At 38.9% G+C, this 18,042-nt stretch overlaps 1 pseudogene; it reads right to left on the reverse strand.

The window, feature by feature from the left end:
* LOC121400437 overlaps positions 1-10,176 on the reverse strand; it is a 63,470-nt pseudogene extending 53,294 nt beyond the window's left edge.
* Positions 10,177-18,042: the final 7,866 nt, after the last annotated feature.

Consider the following 18,042-nt stretch of genomic DNA (forward strand, 5'->3'; position numbering starts at 1 on the left):
TACCATATAAAGGACAGGGAAACAATCCTTTTCAAAAACACAACTTGAATCAGCAAGAGTGGGATCATATGGTCATTTTACTCACATCTGTTGTCTTTTTCACAGCACTGGCCATAAACATGGACTTGATATTATTTGGCTTGGACACCGATGACTTTTTTACATTCGTTTAGTCTTTGGGTGCTCCCTTAGCGCCTTTACCTGTGAATAAGAGAACACAATAATAAGGAATAAGGAGTATATGATAGACCTGCACATGTAGTATATTAAATAAAATGAAATCGCTTTCCTCCTACTCAGGGTCAGTGCTCCTCTCTCTCTGAGCCCCAATCATCCCGTACATCGATGTAGGGGAGCATTCAGTGCAGAACTTTTATCCTATTTCTGTACCTTGAGTGCACCCAGGAGATGCCTGGGACATAAAACTAATGGCAGTGTAGTGCTCTCTATTGCCAGCTACTAGCCACTTAAAATGATAAAATTTAGGCTCACAGTAAACAAACAGCATTTACCTGAATCAGCAAGGGCATTGTCTTCTAAGTCATCATCAAAAATCTCTCTTCCATCTTCTACATAGCCAGTCCCATCTATGGCATAGAGAAGAAAAATTTTAGTTTACATTAGATAATCAACCCATTTATATCAATACAGGTATGGGACCGTTTATCCAGAATGCTTGGGACCTGAGGTTTTCTGGATAATGGATCTTTCTGTAATTTGGATCTTCGTACCTTAAAGGAGAACGAAATTCCCTGGGCGCAAAAACCCTCCCCTGTGTTGCCCCCCCCCCCGGCCTACCTGTCCCCCCGGGCCAGGCTTGAGTGTGAATTTTTAAAAATGTTTCCTTTTTCTCGGTAATAAAACAGTACCTTGTACTTGATCTAAACTAAGATATAATTATTATTGGAGGCAAAACCAGCCTATTGGGTTTATTTAATATTTAAATGATTTTCTAGTAGACTTAAAAGAGAAGGAAACCCCCCTGGGCGCAAAAATCCCTCCCCTGTGTTGCCCCCCCTCCCTCTTCCACCCTGGCCTATTTTTGCGCCCAGGGGGTTTCCTTCTCCTTTAAGTCTACTAGAAAATCATTTAAATGTTAAATAAACCCAATAGGCTGATTTTACCTCCAATAATAATTATATCTTGGTTTAGATCAAGTACAAGGTACTGTTTTATTACTACCGAGAAAAAGGAAACATTTTTAAAAATTTGGATTACTTGGATAAAATTTAGTAATAATTCGGAACTTTCTGGATAACTGGTTTCCGGATAAGGCAGGGGCCCCCAAACTTTTTTGGCCCCGGGACCGGTGGAGGGGGTCGGGGCGCCAATCCTGGAGCGCCGGCGTCCAATTTTGCCGCTAGGCTTGGAAGCCCAGTTGAAGACTGTGCATGGCCCGGTGCTTGGGACCCCTGGGATAAGGGATCCTATACTGTACAGGTTTAGAGACAGCATCAGCTAGAGGGGTCATTTCCAAACAAATCATTTGCACTACCATAAATCCATTTTAGAAATACAATGTAAATTATTAAGCAAGCTAGAAAATTAAACAAAAATTAAATTTACAAACATTAAAAAAAAATCAAAACATTTGTTTTCATTTGAAGGGGTTTAACTTGGTGGAGCTTTGTATTTTTTTTTTTTTTTTCAAATCAAATTAACTATGTAAAACAACACATTCTTACCCCCCAACACCAATACTTATAACCGCTCATTTGATCACTAAACTTGCCAGGCTTGAGTGTGAATGAGTGGGGCTGCCATGCTTTTGTCAGCCTTTTAAACAGAAAATATACCACTGAATATTGCAGGTATCTATAAAAATATATTACATTAAATATCCCATATATAAAACACTCATTTAAATGCAGCGGTTTTCATTAAAAGATAGTTTTCATGTAGTATGTGCCATTGGATAATACCATTTAGAAAAATGCCATTCACAGTCTTGTTTGTATAAGGCACTTTGCTCACACAAAATCCAAGGGCACAAATACATCACATCAGCCTATGAATAGAGACAGTTCTGTCATACTTCTTTCTGTTACAGTTAAAGGGGTGGTTCACCTTTAAATTAACTTTTATAGAATGGCCAATTCTAATCAACTTTTCAAATAGTCTTTATTTTTTTATAGTTTTATAGTTATTTGCCTTTTTTAGATGACCCCATCTAAAAACAAATGCTCCGTAAAGCTATACATTTTAATGTTATTGCTACTTTTTATTACTCATCTTTCTCTTCAGGCCTTTCCTATTCATATTCCAGTCTCTTATTCAAATCAGTGTGTAGTTGCTAGGCTAATCTGAATCCTGGCAACCCTGCAAACTGGAGAGTTGCTGAATCAAAAGCTAAATAACCAGGAACCACAAATAAACAATGAAACCCAATTGCAAATTGTCTCAGAATATCACTTTCTACATCATACTAAAAGTTATTTTGAAGATGAAGATCCAAATTATAGAAAGATCCGTTATCCTGAGGTGCCTAAGGCATAGAGGAGGGGCAGACCATATTTGATTGACAGCTGAGATTTTTAAATGAACTTAGAACAGCTATGAATGCTTTATTAAAAAATAGAAATTGGATTTCATGTTTACATTTGAAAAGGACTTTTATTATACAGCTTTTTGTGTCTGGGTGACAGGTCCACTTTAAGCATTTTATTTTTTTGTAACTACACAATTACAAGATATTGTTCAGCAACCAAACAATTGGTCTTCAGGAGTACATCCTATTTCTACTCCTCATTTTAGGTAAAGACAATATCCACTAGACAGTGTTAAAAAAATCCTTATATTTAGAGATCATTGAAGCATACCTCCCAAAATTTTGGAAACAGAAAGAGGGAAAAAAAGATTTGCCACGCGGAGCCAATTAAATTAGAAACTATATATATATTTTTCTGGCTGTTCAGTGCAGTAGATCAAACATTTCAGTACTTATCCGGGACTGTGGTTTGAGCTGTGAAAAGCGGGACTGTCCCGCTCAAAACAGGACAGTTGGGAGGTATGCTGAAGAAGAGACCAAAATTCTGTTGTAAAAAGGTGGATAACTAAAGAATCTGATGAAAAAAAAGACTGAAAAATGTACAAACAAAGAAAAAAAGTTGAACACATTTGCCTGGTAGATACACAACAGCAGGGCACAACTAATGGTTAATGTTATTTTCACAATAGAACCAAGCTTAAAACCACATATTTGCTAAAGACTCCTGCTTGAAGTCTGCGCAATGTTCCTTGTTTCCCCACAATTACTAAACAATACACTAGAGTTTTAAAAGCTAAAATATCTCAATTCCAAATGCACGAAAACAAATACAATCTGCTTTTTATGAATAATAATTGAAAGAGAAAATTGCTTTCATCCCTGCAACATAAACCTTTTCCAGATACATAATGTAAAAATCATTATAAAACTTCTGCGCTGGTGCATTACTTTCAGTATATTAAAAAGGACATCTAGAGTAAAGTAATGCAAAACTGCAATTTAGATTTCTTTATTCCATAATATTAGCAGGTATTAAACTGCGGATATCATAAAATATATCCAGAGCACCTTTCGTTGTTTGGCTGGTGTGATGATCAGGCAGAACAGCTAAATTCCCAACTTAATCGCTAGTTTCTCTTCATCCTTTATCTACTGGATTCTAAAAGTTGACCCTTTGAGTGCTTGAACTCCATTCATCGGGGAAATTGTACCCGGCTGTCCAAAGTAGACAGTGATCCGCTTGTTTAATGAGCTCTCCAAAGCCTGTATCCCAATATGTAAGGATAGATGAAGAGTCAATGAAAGCAAACAATACGTACACCTAATTGTGGCACAGAAAAAATACCTCTCCTCACCAGAATGGACTCAAACAACTCTTGATTTTTTTTTTCTTTTTAGTTAACATTTAACAAATATTACAGAACCATTTCTTGTATATCCTACCAATAAAGGAGAAGGAAAGGTTAAAATTAAGGAAGCTTTAAAAGAAAGGTCTATGTAAATACACAAGGAAACTCTCAAAGTAATGCTGCTCCGAGTCCTCTGTCAAATGAAACAGCCTTCATTTCATTCTATTGTGTACTCATGGGCTTCTGTATCAGACTTCCAGTTTTCAGCATAAACCTCCAGGGCTAGGGCTTGAGCATGCTCAGTTTGCTCATCTCTCCACCTCCCTTTTCCATCCCCCCCTCCATGCTGTAATCTGAGCCCAGAGCTATAAGTGAGCCGGGAGAAACGCAGGCAAGAAGTGATGTCACACCAAGCTAATAAGGCAGCTGCTATCCTAAACAAAAAGATAGAGCTTCTAAAGCTGATTACTCATGTATAGCAAAGCATTCTGCAGAATAAATATAGGGTTATAACTTGCACTATTGTGGCCAATTTATTGGTAATAAACTGCCTCAATAGCTTTCCTTCTCCTATAAGTTGATTGTCTTAAAGGGGTGGTTCACCTTTAAGGTAACTTTTATTATACTATAGATCAGCCAATTCTAAGCAAATTTACAATTGGTTTTCATTATTTATTTTTTATAGTTATTTGCCTTTTCCTTCTGACTCTTTGCAGCTTCCAAATGGGCGTCGCTGTCCCCTTCTAAAAAAAACAAATGCTCTGTAAGGCTACAACTGTATTGTTACTTTTTATTGCTGATCCTTCTATTCAGGCCTCTCCTGTTCATATTCCAGTCTCTCATTCAAATCAATGCATGGTTGCTAGGGTAATTTGGACCCTAGCAACCAGAATACTGAAATTGCAAACTGCAGAGCTGCTGGTTAAAAAGCTAAATAACTCAAAAACCACAAATAATACAAAATGAAAACCAATTGCAAATTATCTCAGAATATCCCTCTACACCATACTAAAAGTTAATTTAAAGGTGAACAACCCCTTTAATTATAGTTCCATCAAATATTTTTTTTTCCATCAGAATTTTATGCTACGTTTGTATTTTTTTTTAAGAATGCTTTCATTGAAAATATCTGTGGTACATTATGACAGCTCAGACACTGTAGTACTTTAGCGTATATAAATTGTACAATGTAGCTTCAGAACAAATATAATTAACTAAATTTACATCCGACCTAAGTCGCTGTCATTCATGTGAAAGACAATTTCCTTTTGACAAAGTGCAAAAACGTTGGGATGTTTTGTCTCTTTTTGCCTTTATCTTGTTACTTGGTGGTATGTATATATTTCTGCTAATACTGTTGTATTTGATATACCAGCCTGTCTGATGTAAAAAAAAAAAATAAAAAAAAAAAATTGCCATTTACTATAAAATAATTTTTTTTTTAATACCACCTTTGTCTACTATGTCTCATTGAGTGTGCAACCCCTCTCCATTTCTATATACCGTTTTGGGTAACTGACTGTGGGATTACCTGGGGTTATTTGCACCTCATATACCTTAAAAAAGTATTTTTTCTATTGTGAATATTGGGAGTGCCCTCCACCAAATTATTTTCACAGATGTATTAATAGTCTAATAGTAAATTCGAATTATCTTTTTTTTTTGTTTTTTTTTGTGTCAACATTCACACATTCGAATTTTAACTTTTAAAACCAAACGAGTTAATTTTCAAGTCAATGGCAGAGGTCCGTTGAAACATTTGAATAAGTTAATTGCCTTCCTGACATTCAATTATTTTAGAAGGGAAAACGATTCGAATTTGGTTTGAATTTTGGGGTCGGGACTATTCGATCTAATATTACACATTCTAATTTTTTCTTAAATAACCTCCCATTCAATTTGTGAGTATATTGGAATTTATTAGAGTAAAAAAAATACACATAAATTTGACCTCTGGTAAATCTGCCCATAAGCATAATAGATAATTCTAAGTGTGAGAGGGGGAGAAGTAAGAGAACTTGGCCAATTCGGAGAACACCTCAATCAACATCCTCCAGCTCTATCCATGGACCCCAAACCTTTCAAATTTCTGTGGGCAGCCACTCCTCATGTACGTTAGTTTCTATAGTGGCATTGCTTTGCGAATAAGTTCCTCCCATATCTTCAGAGAAGGGCTCCAGCAATATTCCATGCCCATGCTTTGGTCTTTTTAGCATACATAAATCACATACTTTATGTGAAAAAAAGAATGACGTTAATCAAATAAAATCTAAAAGGGAATCTATATGGTTTCAACAGGTACTCACCATCATCTACTATCAATCATCATCCTGACGGTCACGGACAAGCTTAGAGTATTCTGCTTCATCAACCTCTTCATAAATGCTGGACACTTGCACCACCTAATAAAGTGTAACCAAAAAATAAATAAATTAAAAAAAGGAATGTTATACTGGTTATGTGCAAAGACTCTCAGTGCTCAATCAGTATATGGTTTCAACCAAAAGGACCACCATCAACATACCAAAGGAATAATGCTAAATAGTACTGGCTGTTCATCTCTATATAATTGTGCTTATAGAACTAAATAGGTAATTAGAAAGAGAACACCTTTACACAAATTACAATGAAGTGGAGTAACATCAAAATGTGTAACAATATATAGTGGTGTATTTGTAGATTGTGAAAGGGAATGTACACATTGTACATTGAGTGCATTAGTAGAGGTAAAAAAATCTTTGCAATTAACGTAATTTCCACGGAACAGGTTTTTGTACCAAAAAAAAGCAGTTTTTAGGTGCCAAAGTTTTTCTTCATTACAAAAGCTTGAGCAATTACATATAAGCCCCTTAAAAGGTTGGTTCACCTTTAAAGGAGAAGGAAAGCTACGGAGGCATTTTATTGCCAATAGATTAGCTGCAATAGTGCAAACTAGAATGCTATATTTTTTCTGTAGAATGTTTTACCATACCTGAGTAAACGGCTCTAGAAACTCTGTTTGTTTAGGATAGGAGCTGCAGTATTAATGTGGTGTGACATCACTTCCTGCATGAGTCTCTCCCTGCTCTGGGCTCAGATTACAGTAGAGAAGGGAGGAGCAAACTGAGCATGCTCTTGCCCAGGGCAATGAGGTTTAAGCTGAAGGCAGGAAGTCTGATACAGAAGCCCATGTGTACACAATAGAAGGAAAGAAATGCAGTGTTTCTTTTGACAGGGGACTCAGAGCAGCATTACTTTGGGGGTTTACTGGTATATTTAGATGGACCTTTCTGATAAGGCTTACTTAGTTTTAACCTTTCCTTCTCCTTTAAGTTAACTTTTAGGATGTTATAAAATGGCTTATTATAAGCAACTTTTCGATAGGTCTTCATTACTATTTTTTTAAAGTTTTTGCCTTCTTCTGATTTTTCAGATTTCAAATGGGATCACAGACCCCATCTAAAAACAAATGCTCTGTAAGGCTACAAATGTATTCTTATTGCAACTTTTTACTACTCATTTTTCTATTCAGAAACCCAATTGAAAATTGCCTCAGAATATCACTCTCTACATCATAATAAAAGTCAACTCGAAGGTGAACAACCCCTTTCATGTTGACGTTTTTATACCTATTAATAAATGGTAACGGAAAAAGAAAAAGACAAAAAATCTTTTAGCAACAAACATGAAACACAAGAATGCAGTTATTTCGAGTCAGAAACCATTTTGGGTATCTGGGGTCGGAGTCACCAAAACTGACTCCTTATAACTTTAAATACAAGCAGTGAAAATAATCAAATTAGATTTAATAACTTCTATGAAGGAAGATTTGGCATAATATACTCAAATACTTCAGTTAATTTTGGATTATATTTAACAGTTACTCTACAGCTATACGCTTATATTTAACTTTGATTTTGAAATCAAAAAGGCGTGGTTTATATTTTTGAGCTTTGAAAGTGATAACATGCCTTGTATGTTGTGTACTTAACTTCTACATTCAACCCTGAAAATACATCAGCATATTAATAACAGAGGAGTTGGAGTTGCCATAAAGCGAGGAGTCGAAGAATTTTTGTAGCGACTCCACAGCCCTGGTTAATTGACACTATTTTAGATCACTAATAGATACTTTTCCAAGGCACAGAAGCAGGAAGAAGTGTTGGTTCAGGAATCTGTGGAATAAAGGGTTTGAATTCACTGATTTAATCAGGGCACCGATAATTTTTAAAGTGATAATGACACCTTTGGTACGTTGATTAGATATTTTCTTTAATAGCACAAATAACTATAATCACCGGACGAAATCCATCATTTTAGTAGAATAAACTTTTGTGAACAAGCACACAACTTCCACAGATGAAGAATATTACTTTGTCCAGCAGGCAAATAATACTGTTATACTAGATGACACTTTGGTGTTTGTAAGAGCAAAACATTAGATCTTTTTGTTCAGTAATCTGACTTTTTCTTAACCAATCAGCACTAGCAAATTTGGTTTGAGCTATGGATATATACGAGTTCTCAGATGAGGAAACGCATAATAAAACTCCTCTCTTGCATAGCTACTCTTTTTTATGTTTCAACTCACTTCCCTTTACTTGATTACTTATGCCTTCCCTGCACCAACAATCTACTTCAGCACTGTGGGTTAATCTTGCAAGCAGTCCTAGCATGGCCTGTTCCATTCCGTTGTGCGGGGGGGGGGAAGTAAACAGGCAGGCAGACAGGCAATTGACACACAAATAATCGAGCATGGAGGGAGGAATGAGTTAAAAGCACCATTATAAAAAGGAAAATGGCAGCACATAGCAGTACAGGGGATGAGTTGTATAGTGTTGTGAGGAAGCAGCAGCGCTGACATAAGCAAACTGTGAGCTCTGACCCTGTGTGATCACATAGGGGTATCAGTATAAGCCGCCAGATTGTTCTTGTCAGTCAAGTGTATATGTTCCGATTTGCAAGCCCTGATTGGCAGGGACTATTAAAACATGTCTTAGCCTGGCATGCTCATAAATCAATAGTGAACTCTGTCCAACAGAAAGAGTTCAAATTGAGGGCAATGGTCTTAACAGAGAACTATTGTGAAAATGAAAATGTAATATAAGCTTCAGCATAGTGAAATCAGAAATGTTCTAAATACAATGAAATAAAAATTCTGTATTGTTTCTGAAATAATCAAGTTTATCTGCACTATTCCTCTCTTAGCATTTGTTTCTCTTCATTCTTTATTCATGCAGCAGTTGGGTGTCAGATAATCATTGACAGTTAGATCCAATGTATTTTATAGAGGGGCTTCTTTTGCCTAAAAGATGCATTAGCGTTCACTCTATTAAAATCTCCAGACATAATGTCTCTCTACATGCAGAATTTGTGCAAAAGGCATTTATTTTGTTAGATTTTGTTTGTACTGGAATCAGTTATTCGACTGAGCTCTAATACATCTACTAGGAAAGGAAGCCCCCCTATAAGATATATTGGATCTAACGGTCAATGACTATCTGACACCCAACTGCTGCATGAAGACAGGATAAAGAGAAACAGATGCTGAGAGAGGAAGTGAAGAAAGACTTTATTATTTCAGAAACCATGAAGAATATTTAATTGACTTTATTTAGAAAGTTTATTTTCAGTATGATGAAGCTTATATTACATTTTCATTTTCACAATAGTTCTCCTTAAAGGACATACAGGAACATTGTGATGAAGAATTTCTGTTATTATCCCTTTAAAAATGTATCATCATGTGGTTTATACAGTTTCCTTCCAGAAATTAAAAAATAATACAGCGGTGTAGCTAATTAGTGGAGTGGTAGAATTAGTGGATTAACTTTGATATGTGAAACATAGCAGGCCCCCACAGAGTGAAGGGGCTAAAGTACAATATCAGTGCAAAGTTTGAAGGGTGAAGTGGCCATCGGTAGCAAAAAAAATATCAGCAAAATGAAAATTCCCAGGGACATTTTTCTAAAAGGCGTAGAGGTCAATTTGCCAGTGAAATATGCTGTAAATTAATGTCTGACGAAGTTTGCACGAAGTGTGGTGGAGCCTTCCGAGGCAAAAATTTGCCCTTATGAGGGGATTTGAACATGCAAGTATCAAGAGGTACAATTGAGCCCCTTAGAAAAAAAGATCAGGAATTAAGTAAACTAACCTCATATTTGACTTTTTCACCAGCCTTTGCTCTTTTCAAGCGTTCCAAGGCTTCCTTGCGGCCCGACTTTTCTGTTTTTTCCCGCCGTGAACGAGATGCAGCGAAACTTCCGGAGTCTGACATGTCTAAATGTAAAAACAGTGCAGCAAATGAGAGAAATCTTCTTATACTGAAAGATACTCTTCATACAATAGACTCAACGTGTACCTTGTTTCTGCCATTTCCATCGTACACATGCAAATCTAGCTACTCCATAACCTCCAAAGAATGAAAATAGAGACGGTTGCCAGGTCTAATTTTCAAAACCAGCCAAAGTCGCCTACAAAACCAGCCCAAAACTAGCCAAGAGGCTCGTCAAAAGTACCACAAAAAAGTACATGTGCAGCGGAAAAAAAGGTCTTAAAAAAATTAAAATATGCCTTTTTAAAATTTTCACTCTTTCGCAAATTTTTCAATGAAGCAAAATGTGACAGCGTAACTTCTACACAAGAAGCATGCTGGGAATTGTAGTCTTATATTTAAGGGCACCTGCTGGGTACAAATGTTATCCCCAACAAATGTGCCAAGCCTGAATCTCCCAATGCATGTTGGGTAATGTAGTTTTTGTTTAACAATTTGCCAACTGCCAAGTTTAAAGGGCACCTATTGGGTAAAAATGTTATCCCCGACCAAAGGTGCGGGCTAATAGAGCCTGCATTCCAGTTGGAGATAACAGTAGTTTTTTTTAATAAAAAATGCCCACATGCGCATGCAGGTGACACAACATGGTTGCTTGCTCCGGGAGCTCCCTCTCATTCCGGATAGCGAAGCTCTGGTGGGGGGCATTTTACACTTTACTACTACTGTTATCCCTCTATTAGCACACACCTTTGGTTGGGGATACAATTTTTACCCAACAGGTGCCCTTTAAACTTAGTAGTTGGCAAACTGTTAAACAAAAACGACATTACCCAACATGCATAGGGAGACTCAGGCTTGGCACATTAGGGCAAGAATATCAAAAAAAACTTTGGTTGGTTTCCAAAGTACAAACCAGTCAAAGGGCCAAAAAGTAGCCCAAATCCTAAAGCTGGCCATAGACGCAAAGATCCAATCTAGGATTCGTACGACTCACGTGCGACTTTTGGACCATATGTGGAGTGCACCGACATTTATCGTACCATGCCGATCAGTCATACGGTCGATTGAACCGGTTGGCTGCCGATCGTATCTCTGCGTGTATTGACGATCTGACGATATCCATGAAAACGCTGATGGAAGTACACAACAATATCCATGACCTCTGATGGAAGTACGTAGGGCCGGTCGCAGGTTGAACATTAACACCGAACGTTCGTGGCCCTACATTATGTGACAAAACCCTTTTTCCCCAAATATGTTACTATAGAACTTAACTATATAGCTGGTTATCAAATACGGTCATCCTTTTAAGAAACATACCTGAAACTCAAGACAAATTTGAACAATAAAAATGTTTTATTTCTCACGTTACTTGTGTTTTGTTTCATACCTTGGCTACTTTGTACTTTCAAAATCTGCCTGGGATTTAAATAAGTAGCTTAATTTAGCTGAAAACAGCCAACCTGCTGCAGAAACTGCCCAACCCATAGCGTAACCCAGTGATCCTCAACCAGTAGCTTGTGAGCAACATGTTGCTCTCCGACCCCTTGGATGTTGCTCCCAGTGACCTCAAAGCAGGTGCTTATTTTTGAATCCCAGCAGGACCACCATCAGAAATCACAGGGCCCCATACGACAAAATTTCCTGGGCCCCCTGGGCTGCTCCCACCGCAAGTCCCACCTACAGGTCCGCCCCCCAACCACACAGTTAAAAAACAAAAAGAATATTGGTGGCTAACGTTCCCACATGTTAATAAAAAATAAAAAGATATTGGTGGTCAGGGCCCCCCCTAAAAAAACATTTGTGGCAGGGCCAAAATATTGGTGGCTAGGACCCCACATGAGAAAAAAAAAACAGTGGCCAAAATTGGTGGCCAGGGCCGCCCCCCCCCATTATGAGATAATTGGTGGCCAGGTCCCCTTAAACGTCCATGCCTTCCCGAAGTCAGCAGCTCTAAGAAAGATGGGGGGCCCAGCTAATCAAATAAATGTGACGTGGCTGGGCCCCCCTTACCCTCGGGGTCCCTACAACTCTCTGCCCCCCCCATGGCTGCCCTGAATCCCAGGCTTGGAAGTGAGTTTAATTGCATAAAAACGAAGTAGAGCCTCCTATAGTCCACACATGGGCTACCAAATAGCCAATCACAGCCCTTATCTGGCACTTTTTCATGCTTGTGTTGCTCCCCAACTTTTTATGTGGCTCATGGGTAAAAGATTGGGGAGCCCTGGCCTAACCCATAGCTGCTCCTTATCTGATCTGCTGCAGCAAATACCCCAGTGTGTGAGTGTCAGACACATGTCGGACACACAAGTCCCCACGCTAATGAGGCGGCAGAACACTGGATACTGTGAATAGAATTCTGGCGTATGGTCCTTTCTAGGAGCAAATAACCAATATCGGTTGCTAAACAGGATTACTAGCGCAAGTAACGCTGTTCTAAGACCAGTAACCCACAGAATGATATTTTTAGACAGATTGTACCTACCGCCCCACTTTTCGCGGGACAGTCACAGAGCGCTCGCTTGAACTTCCCGCAAGCGCCAGACAGCTAGTCCCTACGTCACAAGTCTCACCTCGCGAGAGTACGGCGTCACGTATATAAGCGCGATGACGCGGAGCGTTGCTACACTTTGGCAATAACAAAGAGCAGTAGCTGGTAGTTTGTAGTTGGGACGACAGGCTGCTGGTTTTCTGTTCTGTTTAGTTAAGGGATAAAGAAACACTTTTGTTTGGTGGTGGTTGGCCATTTCAGAGCCCCCGTTCCCAATATTTGGCCGCTATTTACAAACTCATTCTTGTCGTTATAACACACCAGGGAACCAAGAAAAGACAATTGTATTTTTCTTGGGGAGGGGTGTTACCAAGATCTCGAGGGCTCACCCTATAAGCCTTGCTCTCATTATTTCACTTGGTCTCATTTTTCCAGCTTTTACTTATGCCAAGGCAAAAAAGAAAAAAAACTTCCTGCTTGTTACCAACATTACCCGCTAGGCAGGGCCCTTTTGAGGCCTCGGTGGGCCCTGGTCAAAGAGTCAACTAGTGGGCCCCCCAAATTTTTTAAACCGGTCCCGCCTCCCTGTGTTTCCTCCCTCCTTCCGTCTTCCTCCCTGCATGTGTCGCCTCCCTCGCCCAGTCCCCTCTATTTTTCGGCGCAGTGGGCCCTGGGCAGATGCCCCTTGATTTGCATTATTAAAGCGATGAAGAATATAGGGCTATCCGGCACTCTAACCCACAGGGCCAAGAATGTATAAAAGTTAAAACATTTTTTATTAAACAAATTTTAAAAGTATAAATACATCTTCATGAGCCCTACGCGTTTCGTACCTGCATGGTACTTAGTCATGGGCTAGTATCCCTTCTACAGGAAATGAGCCTTTATACAAAAAGTAACCAATCAAAAAATTCAAATGAAAAAAAAAAGGAAAAGCAACTCTTAAAGTGACAGTACATATTAAGACCACTTTAAGAGTTGCTTTTCTTTTCTTATTTTTTCATTTGAATTTTTTGATTGGTTACTTTTTGTATAAAGGCTCATTTCCTGTAGGAGGGATACTAGCCCATGACTAAGTACCATGCGTAGGGTTAATGGAGATATACTTATACTTTTAGATTTTGTTTAATAAAAAATAATGTTTTAAGTTATATACATCCTTGGCCCTGTGGGTTCATTTGAGTGCCGGATGGCCCTATTTCTTCATCGGATTGTCGCTCCCTGGAGCTCGGGGTCTGGGGCTGGTGCAACTGGACCACATGATCGACTTGGTGAGCTGTTTACTTTTTTTCTGGAGCACCATTTATTTCTTTGTACCAACCAACAGTAACCGCCCCCACCTGAAGTCAACAAAAGTCTGCTCAGATTTTCAACTTGCGACAGACCAAATGAATAAAGTTTTTATTCCTTGTTTCCTTGTATTTCTGTGTGAGGTAGAGGAACACTTAGGGACAAAACAATTGCTAACTAAGGAGACAATTGGGCAGATTCACTTAAGGACAAGGTTGCCGCTGCTAGCGAAAATTTGTCAGAAATCTAAGCCGCAGGGACATCGTCAATAACAATCCTAGACGACAATGCGCTAGCAAAAGAGAACGTCAGTAGCGTTCGTTCCCACTATAAGGCCAGGCAACTTTTCGCACTGACAAATGGCCTAAAGTTCAGATTTTACTGAAAGTTGCCTCTTTCGTCGTAGTTTCCTTCGCTACCTTAGACCAGGCAAACTGCTAAAATGAAGCTACATCTTCCTCCATCTGATGTCAGTGACATCATATCCTGTTTGCCGGAAAGTCATAAAAATGAAAAAAAACACTGGTGACTTTTCTTTTTTTTTAAACTGGGATTGCCTTCAAAAGTCCAAACTATAAAAGATTTTTGTGTGAACATTTTTTAACACATTTGAGGGGCCTGCCAAATATATTTTAGGGTGGGCTCATGTCTTTAGAGGAGCTTTTATGTCTTTATTAATCTCCCTTGGACATTTGGAATAAAAAATGGCGACTTCAACCATTTCCACCAACATCTCTAAAAAAGAAGTGTATACGACTATGCAAAAAGTCGTCAGCGTTCGGCACCCAGGATGCAACTTTAAGTGACGTGGAGCACTTCTTTTAAATATTAGTTGAATTGAACCTTATAATTTGACGTTTACACCCTCCAGAAGGCTCAGATTTACACGTTGGGTGCCAGCACCATTCGTCACTCCCCTTCACAGTCTGTATATATGTGTATGTGTGCACATGCATGCACATGTCCAGGGCACAGGATATTAGCGCTAGGGTGATTTCAAGAGCTAGCAATTCTCCTGCATGTCTCCAGTGTTCACAACCCATTCTGATGCAGCATGCCACCCATGGAATTCTTCCATTCCACACACTGGTGCTCAGCCACCTTTTGGTGGTTTATTGGTGGGAAAGCACAGTGGCGGAACTACCGGGGGAGCAGGGGGTGCGAGCCCCCTCAGCAGTCCGTTCGCCGCTGAAAATGCTGCCGTACGGAGGGGGCGGGGCCCGGCTACGCGTCACGCACCAGGGCCCGCCCCCCTCTAGGATCGCTACTGGGAAAGCATTTGCAGGATATTAGTCGCCTGCCCTGCAGAAGAGGAGATTTGTCGTGGGTGACTAATCGGGTGTGCCATCACCCTTAGTTTACAAACTCAAGTTTCTGGATAAACTCCAAACGTAATTTCAGTTTGGATTTCCAGTGATAACTGGTTATGACCAGACCAGACTAGTCACACAATTAAGGTGGCCATACACAGGGAGATCTGCTTGTTTTTCGATGTCGCCAAATGAGTGGATCTCTCCCCGATATGCCCACATTGAGGTGAGCGATATATGGGGCTGATCCGATCTTGGGCCCTAGGGCCCAACAATCGGATCAGAATGGAGGCTATATGAACGGTAAACAAACAGATGCGGCCACGATCCAACAGGATTTTTTACCCTGCCCGATCGACATCTGGCTGACTTTCATTTTGGTATATAAAATGTGTAATTTTTTTCTGTAGTCATCAAGTAGATCAAAGATGGTAAAATCAGAGTGAAGCTGACCATACACACAAAGATTTGATCGTACAAATCTTAGTTTCATGCCATTTCCAGACTGTGTGTGGATTGTCCCAACATGGCAATCGGTCATTCAGTCGTTCGGACAGGTTAGAAGATTTTTGTTGGCTACCAATAATTTCTCTGCATGTATTGCTGATCTGACAATATCAGTGGGAGACTGTCACCAGCTTTGTTGGACATAACTTTCATACGATTGATGTCAGGGGCAGAACATTGTCTGATTTGTTCTTTTACTACTTTATTTAATCTGAATGGTTAGTGGCAGTTCGAAAGATTTCACTGCACAATCGTTAGTCCGTCTATGGCCAACTTTATGGAGCCAGTGGATACACTTGCCTTCTTCTGAGATGACCAGCATCCAAATTTAACCTCTCCAACTAATTTACCTTGTGGTTATCATTCTTGGCTAAGAATACATGTTAAATGAATTAAAAACATGGCCATGAATCTGTTTAATATGTGTTTTACTGTATTTGATTCCTTCCAAATGGAACTTTGTTTTCTAGTTTTCATATTTCCTGTACTTTCCCATATTTCTGCTATTTAGGCAATGTGTGCTTACTTGCACTGTAGATGACAAGTCTTGAAATAAACTACAAATGTATGCAAATATATTCCTGTGGCTCCCAACAAAATAAGCTGACTTTTCCAGTTATCAGTCATTATACAATTGTTACTATTGTTCCATGTACAGAAACTGGCACCAGGCAATTTATATCAGCTCTGGTTTCATTTTTCTTCTCTTTTCCAAAGCAATCCTGCTGTGCAACAAGGTCATTTAAAAAAGAAAGAAAGCTAAGATGACATACTTAAAGAAAAACCTGTAACTGTATAGATATTTCTCTCAGGAGAGTTTTACCCTTTGACACCATTGCCTGGGTTTATCAGTCTGCAAGAAAGAAAACTCAAATTCTTTTTCATACAGATAGCTTGGTAGCCAAGATCATTTGAGAAAAGAGATATTATTGTGGTTATTTTTCTTTTTTTATTGAATTTGTACTAACTAATAGAACCAGTGAGATATAAAAGAAATATGACTTAGACTAACAAACAGTAGTTCGAAAACTATGAGCCTTAATAATACAAATTCAAAATTAATTCCTACCCAATACATATTCTCCAAGATACTTCAGTAGATGGATGGGTAACATAAGATGAAAATAAGCTAGAGAGAGCTACTTGCCTTATACTTGATTTGAAGCACATCACCTACAGTCCAGATAGTGTATCAAAATATCCTAGAATATTAAATATGTTTGGCAGGTTATTGTGTCGACTAGAAATAGAGAGAATTATATAATTAAATAAACAACGCATATCAATCTGGCCACTTGATATGTCTCTCAATGGGCCAGATTCGATTTCATGTGAAAACTCATGGACAAGATTCAATGGGGCAAATTCACTATGCGCCGAAGCGCCTAACGCTAGCGTCAATTCGCTAGCGTTGGTCATTTTCGTTACTTCGCAAATTCACTAACAAACGCTGGCGTAAATTCGCTAGTGTTACTTCGCACCCTTACGCCTGCGCAACGGACATAACTACGCAAATTCACTAACGCGCGCATTTTACTGAACGCTACCTTTTACGCTAGACTTCCTTCGCCACCTCAGACCAGGCGAAGCGCAATAGAGTAGATAGGGATTGCTTTGAAAAAAGTTAACATTTTTTCTAAGTCCCAAAAAACGCTGGCGTTTTTTTTCTATATTATGGGTTATAGGCTGAAAAAGATAAAAAAAAAAATTTTGGGGCTCCCCTCCTTCCCACCTACATTTCCTAACTCATGGCAACTTAACTATACAGTGGGCACATGTGTAGGGCAAAAAAAAAAATTTTATTTGATGTTTTGAAGGTTTCCCCAGGCATTTGTAGTGATTGTACGTATTCCTCCATTGAAATTTGAATTTGGCGCCGTATGCAAATTAACCATCGCTAGCGTAACTTCGCTTAGCGAAACAACGCTAGTGCAACTTCGCCACCTTACGCTACCCCTGAGCGCAACTTTGGATTTTAGTGAATTTGCGGAGCGCTGGCAAAACTACGCCTGGCGAAGTGCGGCGAAGTTGCGCCTGGCGCAACTACGAATCTTAGTGAATTTGCCCCAATATGAGATGCAATTCAATTCATAAAAACTTATCTCACGGTTTTATTATGGGGAAAAAAACTGGAACTGAATTTGAAGACATGTTTTTTCTCCTCAAATTGAATCTCGTCCATGAGTTTTTATGTGATAAACCATAATTGATTCTGCTTTCTGATATCTGGCAAAGTGATTAAGCAAAATCAGTGGTTCCCAAACTGTGGGATGTTAAGGCCAGTTAGGAAAAATTGGGAAGAATGTCTATTTAGTTCCTTTAGATACTTCATAAATCCCATCTTAAAAGTCAAT

Source organism: Xenopus laevis, chromosome 2S, assembly GCF_017654675.1.
Source record: "Xenopus laevis strain J_2021 chromosome 2S, Xenopus_laevis_v10.1, whole genome shotgun sequence".
In the NCBI taxonomy this organism is placed as follows: domain Eukaryota; kingdom Metazoa; phylum Chordata; class Amphibia; order Anura; family Pipidae; genus Xenopus; species Xenopus laevis.